Raw genomic sequence first — 8,417 nt, forward strand, 5'->3', positions numbered from 1 at the left:
ACAACACAAGTTCATGGTCTCAAATGGGGGAGGGCGGTGGGGGTACAAACATGACATGACATGAAAATCAACACTTATCATTTACCTTTACAGGAGCTCTACAGTGTTAACTATACGTTTTTGTCTCCCTTTCACTTGTCTCCCATCTAAGGCTTATGGGCTCAGCCAAACTTTCCCTTTCATCTTTTCATCCTTTGTGAAAATCACTGTCAGCCGACAAAATGAGGCAAACTATGAGATTGGTTTGATTCAATGTACTGTGGCATGAGTCAACTTCAGAATCAAAAACGACTCTCGTGTGTGTGTGTGTGTGTGTGTGTGTGTGTGTGTGTGTGTGTGTGTGTGTGTGTGTGTGTGTGTGTGTGTGTGTGTGTGTGTGTGTGTGTGTGTGCAGGAAGGCACACGAATGAGTGAATGTGTGTGTGGCCTGTGGATGTGTGATAGGACGTAGGTCATTTGTTGGTCACAAAAATATGTTCAGACATTTACGACATCTGACAGACCGAGTCCAACGTGATAATGTATTTGATGCCCCTGACACATGCGGCATACAACTATACATTTTAGGGAGAAAAAAAAGCAGACAGCATCTATTGCATTTTATAAATGTTCAACAAAAACTGACATTCTTTCTTTTGTCTTTTTCCTCGTTCCTCCCCTCCTTTCTTTCTCGTCTACCTCTATGCCAGGTGGTACTCAAAAAATACATATTCTGCAGACACTACCTTTTCGCCAAACCACTAATCACCAAACATGTTATCAATGAGAAACACTGGAGTTATGTAAATGTGTTCACGGCTTACAGACACCTTTTTGTTCCACATTCTCACACAAACAGGAACAATTTAACCCAGTGTATTCCCCGGAGTATCCCTAAAGCTTCAGTGCTTAACTGGAAGCATGTGTCACGAGACGGTCTCTGGATCATCCTACAGTTTTTCAGATACACTGCACAAAGCTGATACATACAAGGATATAGCTGTTGAAGACAAATGAGAGTGAAAGAAGAGGAGAAACTACTTTAGAGACCCAGGGTGAGCGCTTCGTAAAGATTTCGGATGTGCATTGCTGTGGCGCAAGAATATCTGTTTGATAACTGGTCTGTAAAATTAAGTGCAATGATGTACAGTAATGCCCCGACATACTCGGGCATGTCTTCCAGTCCTGATGTAGGTTTGCTGTGCCATCATAAGGGCCGTAAAATAAAAGACAAAAGGCAACAAAAAAAATTTACATCCCTCATAAATAATGGAGGAGCCCACCACCCTTCCCCCCCCGAGTCCTCAAAATCAGAGCAGTGGTGTGTCAGTTAAGACCTCTGAGAGTCTTACATTTTGATCTCTATTAATTGCGTCCTTAACCCTCCAATCTGTGTAGTTTTCAAATGCCAGAGCCCAGTGACAGTGTAATGTTTTTCAGCTGTTGTCAAGGCGAAAATACTTTGACAACATCCTTGAACACGTTCCAACTCTTACAGAGCAGCACAGGCTGCAGTATTTCTGTAACTTTTACTGTTTAACAATATACACAGAAACTATTTACACAAGATTGTGAGATATTCATAATGTCTTATATACAGGACATACTGCACTCTGCTTATATTAACAAGTGTCTTGTCAAAATACCCCTTTATGATTTAATATCATAAAGGGGCCCAGCCTACAAGTGTAAGCAGTTCCTGGCCGTGGGTCATTCACAGGATATTTACATAGCAATGTTGTTGTGTAAAAAGGCTTGACTTGAGGTGTAAATTCAGTTTGTTTACAGTACAAATGTGCAGAGGTGTATGAAAAGTCCCCCAAGATTAATGTCGAGCTAGAATAATGCCTGGGCAGAGGAGAAAGTGCAGACTGGAAGCTTTAAGGATTACAGGAATCACATAATCAGAACCACTTAAATTAAAGACATGTGAGTTGAGAGGCAACAGCATTTCCGCTGCACCGTTAACAGGAAGATCAAAAGAGAGGCTAGAGAAAGCTGCACAAATTTAAGCTTTCCCTCACTTGATAAAAGTAACCATTTGCTTTCACAGCGGAAAAGTGTTTGCTCTGAACTTGTGCATCTTCAGGTTTTGTTTACTCATTAAGTGCCACAGAATGAGAGGGACGGTGAATGATTTGCCTCAGTGTTAACGGATCTGAGTGCGGAGCTTGTGGTTAGTTTCATCAGTGTATTTTGGGCCACAGGAGCAACTGAGCAGACACATGACATTTTCTGAGCTGCATGATTTTAATCCTTTAATGTTATATAATCTTTCGGTTGTATGATCAAATACATAGATTTTAGCGGAGCTTTAGCGAAACAGAAAGTGCAGGGTGAAAAGGGCGAAAAGGAAATTTGGCACAAAAAAAAAAAAATCCACTGGTTGCGGTACTCCCAGTGTGAATACAGCCCAGTGCTACTACTTCAACATCTGGGTTTGATGTCACTTCAAGTGGCTTTCTTTCATGAGGAACTCAGCAAGCATTAGCAACATATTTTTAAAAAAATGAAAACAATTTAGGGGTCAGCAGAAGATAAAAGACGCTTCTTTTTGATTCCCTTTTCAATCTCCTACAAAAATTGCAGAGATAAAAAGTTTGTTTCAAGTCCCGTTTATAACTGTGCTGTGAAAAGTAAAAGGGAAGTGGGCAGAAGAAGGGGAGCAGATTCAACGTTGATTAAAGGTGATGGACTGGACTGCCCAGCGTGCAGCGGGGTTATGGTCTGAGCCCGCAGCCTGCTGGGCAGCCAGGACACCCGGGACCAGGGGTTGCATCTCTGACCGTGCAGGTCGTCGTTAGGATGCAGACGGACACACCCCAGATGGACTTCGGAGGTAACTACATTAATACTGAATCGACTGCTCTTTCCCATTCGTTTTCGGATGGGACAAACTGGTAGCCAAACAAAATCTGCTGCTGGAGGGGAATGCTGCAGAGATCAGGGGGGCAGTCGGTGTTCCTGTATACATGTCTCTCCACAAGCCTCCAAAACGTATTCTAATCGAATAAAAAAAAAAACAGTCGCCCGTCAAATGCGCTCTAACACGTTCACACAGGAGCTGCCAAGCACCACCAGAGCTCTCCACCGGCTGTCCAATGCCTTTTTCAGAGGCGCTATAATATGGCAAGATGATCAAACTCACATTTCCCCGCTAAGATTTTCCACAGACCGGGTTCAAACCGGAGGCCTTCAAAACAGAAGCTCATGTCTCTAACCAGCAGAACGTCCCCTTAACTGCACATTCAGTTGTCACATCCGACTTAAGGAAAACGCAGAGCTAGAGAGTCAAAAAGAAAGACCGGTAATGGTCGCTCCCAAGCTTCTCTGCAGTGAGTTGTCCTGAGTTTCAAACACACCGCAGAGATACAATATAAATCTGCTGCAGTAATGCAGCGAATTGAAATAGGAAAAAGAAGAAAAGACTCATGGGTAGTTTAACCAGGATTGCCACTACATGTTGAAGCACCTAGACCGAATGCATTGTCTTACATTTAGTAAGTTACTTGAGGATTGCTAACCTGGAAATGGGTCATTTGTATTTAGTGGCAGAGGCAGAATTAATTGCAGATCAAGCGTGTGTTTAGGCTGCTGAGGCAACTGTGAGTAAGTGATCCTATACCCTGTCAGTTGACAGTGCTGCTGAAGAAACTGCACTATGTCGGCGCAGTTGTCTCATCTCTAACTGCCTTCCCTCTTTGTCAGGTGCACATGCTCAGCCGCAACCGACGCCTGAGATTGATTTTAGAAACACGGCAAGAAAAATGAACTGCCGTGGGAATCCGGTTCTTCGTGGGGTGTGGAGCAAAAATTAACAATTGTTCCTGAACGATTCCTTTAAAGGAAAAAAAAAAGTTACCTTCTCTTACCTTTTAGGAGAAAGATGAGAGCTGCCCTGCGCGGACGCGCCTCCCCGCTGCTGTGACGGTGATGAGCGCAACAAAGGTAGGATTGGTCAATGCTTTTAATTTTGCAGAAACTGAAGGGGAGGAGGGGGGGTTGTTGTTGTAGTTGTTGTTGCAAAGGTGGAATAGTGGTTAAAAAATAAAATGAAATAAAATGAGGACCAAAAAAAAAAAAAAAGCTGCTGTCCCTGTTCAGCTGCCCTGCTGGAGGCGGGAGAGCAGAGAGGTGAGCGGACGTCCAGCCGGGTTCCTCGGCACGTATCAGCCCGCGTCTGATGCTCAAGTCACTATTTTCCTTTCTTTTAAATCGCACATGCTCTCACAGTCACGTGACCACTCCCCACCGTCCAATGCGCTCCCTACTACTCCTCCATCCTCACACACACACACACACACACACACACCGAATAACGCTGCGGCTTTACTATGCGGTCTCTTAACAGCTGGGGGGGGTGAAACATACACGTTCGCCCTACATGCAGTAGTTTGCATTTAATTGGCTGCTGTGAGTGCTTTGCAAGCGAAAAACCCACATTTGAATAATTCTGAGGGATTTTAAGGACATCTGCTCATTTCCATGCTAGTCATAATACACCCACCGATGGAGTAAAAGGTGCAAGAGTTTTCTCAGAAGCTGTTTCTTTAATGTATTTAGTAAAAAGAACCACACACATTTAAAAAAAACCTTCGAGTTTGGCGGGAATGTATTAGTATTTTCACCCAAAGACACACTTTTCCTCCATTCAGGACTTCTGCTTGGCGTAACCTGCCTGCCTTCCACGCGCCATCCACCCTTTTAAAGCCTCATCCGTCTTTCCAGGCATTCACGTGTCCATCAGCGGCTCGTGTTTGGCTGCATTTCGCCCCAGGCCCCACTGATGTGAGGGGATTTTTTTTGTCTGCGGCCGTGTGAAGCCGGCCGGTGAAATCACGGATCCCACCAGGGTAATGGATGGGAGCACTGAGTCCGACCCACCAAAGCAAAAAGTGAAATTTAGACAGAACTTTGAAAATGGTTCATTTTTGGGAAGGCAAAGGCGATTCAAAAAAAACTCTTCAACAGGTGCTGGACCCGCTGTTTTTAGCCACGCTGGATGACAATGTCGGTCTGTAAATAGGTCCCCCGTTTTGGTCCAGGCCGATATGTCCCACCAACTATTGGAGGGATTGCCATGAAACTTTTGGACATACATGTACGATTCTCACGGAATGAGGCCAACTGACATCAGTGGGCTTCTGACTTTTCTTCTAATGCCGCCGTGAGGTCGACTCCTTTGCTTTTATGGTGAAATCCCTCATCAGGTGTCGGGTGGATTGTGATGAAGTTTCAAAGTCAAAATTCCAATTTGTCCAATCATTTGGTTTATGACCGAATATCTGCAAAAAAACTAATGACATGCCCGTCAGCCTCGGCTGTACTTTGTGTGGTGCTGTTAATCAAATCTTAGCATGCTAACACTTTACCCTGTTAGCATTTACTCTCATCCTTTTCTCTGGAGGTGATTTGTTAGTAAAGTATTTAATTTACCGCTGTGGCAGCAGTGTAGGTCAGATAAATCCACCTCCACCTCGAAAGAGCCCAGACTGTTTATTGCATGAAGAAATATTGGTCTGTCATCATCTTCACTTTCAGTGAGTGAGAGGCATCTACTAAAAGTTTAAAACCCCCGATGGCAGCCCTGAGAGGATACATTGCTCATTACACCAAGAAAATGTTGGACGAAAACCAGCAACAAATGAGACTTATCCCCCCTGGAGCATGGATTTGCTCAGCTAATTTCGTCGCAGTCTGGCTACTAGATTAGGATATTTATTCAGTGCCAAGTTCAAATTTTGGCTACAGGGTGGCACAAGAGGAAAAAAACTCAAGAAGTTACTGAGACGGAAACGATTCATCAATAAATTTAACAGCAATGTTTTGGGCTGTTGGTGACTCTAGACCAAAAGCCAGTGGGTCACCTAAATTCTCTAGCAAGCATCCTCTGGGGACAATGAATATCCACTGTAAATTTCATAGTAATCTGGCTAGTTTTTTGTTGAATTGTTATACTCTGAACCAGTGTCGGACAAATGGATGGACAGGCTGACCTCAACGTCCCAAAGACCGTGTCGATCGAAAGCTGAAACTAAAGCACTCTCTCCCATAGAAATTTGCAAAGCGAGCACCCACTTGGTCGTTTGAAGCACTAAATGAGAGGGATGTCGGTATTTTTATCAGCTCTCGTTTCTTGTGGCACACACCCACGTCTCTGCATCCCCTGTAAAATTCAGCAAAACACCAACATGTGGTGCGTGCCTTCGACAAAATCTTTGTTTTGTTTTACAGCAAAACCTTAAATCTGTAGCAGGAACAGTCACGGCTGTCACTGCAGTGACACCGCTAGCTCCTATCTTAGTTTTTGAAGCCAGAGAGCGATAAGAGGGAAATCCGCTGCTGACTGTCTCCTCTATAATACATGCCAAATAGCCAGCAGCAGTTGAGCATCTCTTGTTAATAGTAATAATAACGGCATTATTTTGATGCATTTTAATGTAGAGCGTATTACCTCAGTCTCCAAACCTCACTGTGCGCGCTCCCCCCCTCTGCTGCTAGATGAGGCCCGGGGATCTTCTTTGTAAAGTCCCAAACCAGTTTTTGCCAAACCAGATTGCCTTTGCTGTTCAGTGAACAGATGGAGTGCTTTAGGCGACATCTAGAACAGTCCCCTGCGATGCACTGCTGTGTGGCAAAGAGACGAGAAAGCCCTACCGTACACGGTTGCAGAAACATTTGGACCGTGGAGATGTCAAAAGACGTAATGACTCTGAGAATGTGTTTGTTGGTGTGGATGTGTAGGATCCCAGAGAAGATGTGGCCTCATACAGTACTGCCACTATAACGTCCTTCTTGTTACCTCTTCTGTTCCATCTTTCTTGGTATTCTTTGCCACCTGCTGTGCATATCTCATCTCTCATCTCTGCCTTTGTCCTATCTTTTTCTGTCTTAATTTTCCTGTTGGCATCCAACTCAGCCCTCACTGTTTTTTTTTGGGTTTTTTTTGTTTTTTTTGGTCAAGATACACAGTTGATCATCACTCACAGCAAAATCAATACACATCCACGTATCAAAATTTATCTTTCAGCAGGTCATGTCAGCCTCGTCTTTCTCCTCTTCAAGGAGTAGCTGAATACCTTTAGGCATTAGATTAATTCACCTCCGCCGGGAAAAAAAATAGATCTTCTTGACCACAGCTGCTTTTCTGAGCAAAGACGGCGCAAACCTCTCTGTGTGCTGTTCTGAAAGCAAGGAATGAGCACAGGTGCATAGACTACATATATTCCTCTGTCCTCCCACACGCTGACCTCATAACCTTAACCTCCTCCCAGGACATCTGTTTGACAGTTCTACTGGGCTGCGAGGAGCTGATTCAAGTCTTAGCTCAAACCATCGCCGCACTCCAGTTATGGAAAACTGTACAACTGAAGCAGCATCCGGTGGGACGTCTGTAGAGCTGCAATGATTAGATGATTAGTCGATGGGCAGAAAATGAATCTGCAACTATTTTGATAATGGAAATAATAATTTTACTAGTTTTTTAAGCAAAAATGCCAAAAATTTGATGCTTCCAACTTTTAAAATGCGAGTATTTGATGTGATTCTTTGTCATAAAGGCAATTGCAAAGGCAATTCATCAGTTAATCAAGAAAATAGGTGGCACATTAATGAAAATAATCATTTGTTTTCGCCCTAATTAATTCTGGCTTTGGTTTCTGCTGCAATGGATACCAGTGCAACCATTCAGACTGGGCGAACTGGCTGTCACCTATAAATTTCTACGGTGGTGCCCTCACAAACCTAAGGTTAATGCAGCATCAACGGCCTTTTTAAACACAAGAAACGATAAAGTTTTGTTTATTCTTTTCAGTATCCATACTTATTCTATTAGGGTCAAATATCCTAATTACTTGGAGCATTTTAAAGGAGCATTTCAAAACTGTCCATAATCAAATCATGACACAAAGTCACTTTGACAAAATAAGGCCACAAAGCTACCTTTTTCAAATGAATTGTTTGTCGTCACAGCACGATTCAAATTGTTAAGATATACTGCAATATAATAAGTCACGACATTAACAGACGGAAGGGTCAAAAAGCAAAGAGGTTCATTATGTGGCTCCCCTTAAGAAGAAAAAAAAAAAACACACAGTTTAGGAGCAAAATAACAACAGGCAACAGTCACGCAAGCTCTACTATCATTAAGATTTAAAGTTCCTGGAAGTTCACTCACTGTAATTGTACATGTTTTAAAACATAAAAGACCAAGTGCATGGTCCATTAATGGAGAATCTTTAACATAAACATTGACCAGTGCAGCTTTTTAGTCCATAGTTTTCAGCACAGCTTGGCAATTTTTTCTTATCCCTATTCCTATTGATGCTGTTTTTTATTTTTATTTTATTTTTTATTGCATATATATATATATATATATATATATATATATAGTATAGTACTGGTACTTTCAGTGTCTTCAGTTTTATTGTATTTATGTT

General features: G+C 42.7%; 1 protein-coding gene across 4 annotated transcripts in view; it reads right to left on the reverse strand.

Annotated features, from left to right (window-relative positions):
- The window catches only part of rap1gapb (RAP1 GTPase activating protein b), an 86,409-nt gene extending 82,428 nt beyond the window's left edge, over positions 1-3,981 (reverse strand). For all 4 annotated transcript variants that reach the window (XM_040116088.1, XM_040116094.1, XM_040116087.1 and 1 more), the window contains exon 1: positions 3,852-3,981. The gene's annotated coding sequence lies outside the window, so the exon portion shown is untranslated. The remainder of the gene's footprint in view (positions 1-3,851) is intronic.
- Positions 3,982-8,417: the final 4,436 nt, after the last annotated feature.

This window comes from Xiphias gladius, chromosome 21 (genome assembly GCF_016859285.1).
Source record: "Xiphias gladius isolate SHS-SW01 ecotype Sanya breed wild chromosome 21, ASM1685928v1, whole genome shotgun sequence".
Classification (NCBI taxonomy): Eukaryota; Metazoa; Chordata; class Actinopteri; order Istiophoriformes; family Xiphiidae; genus Xiphias; species Xiphias gladius.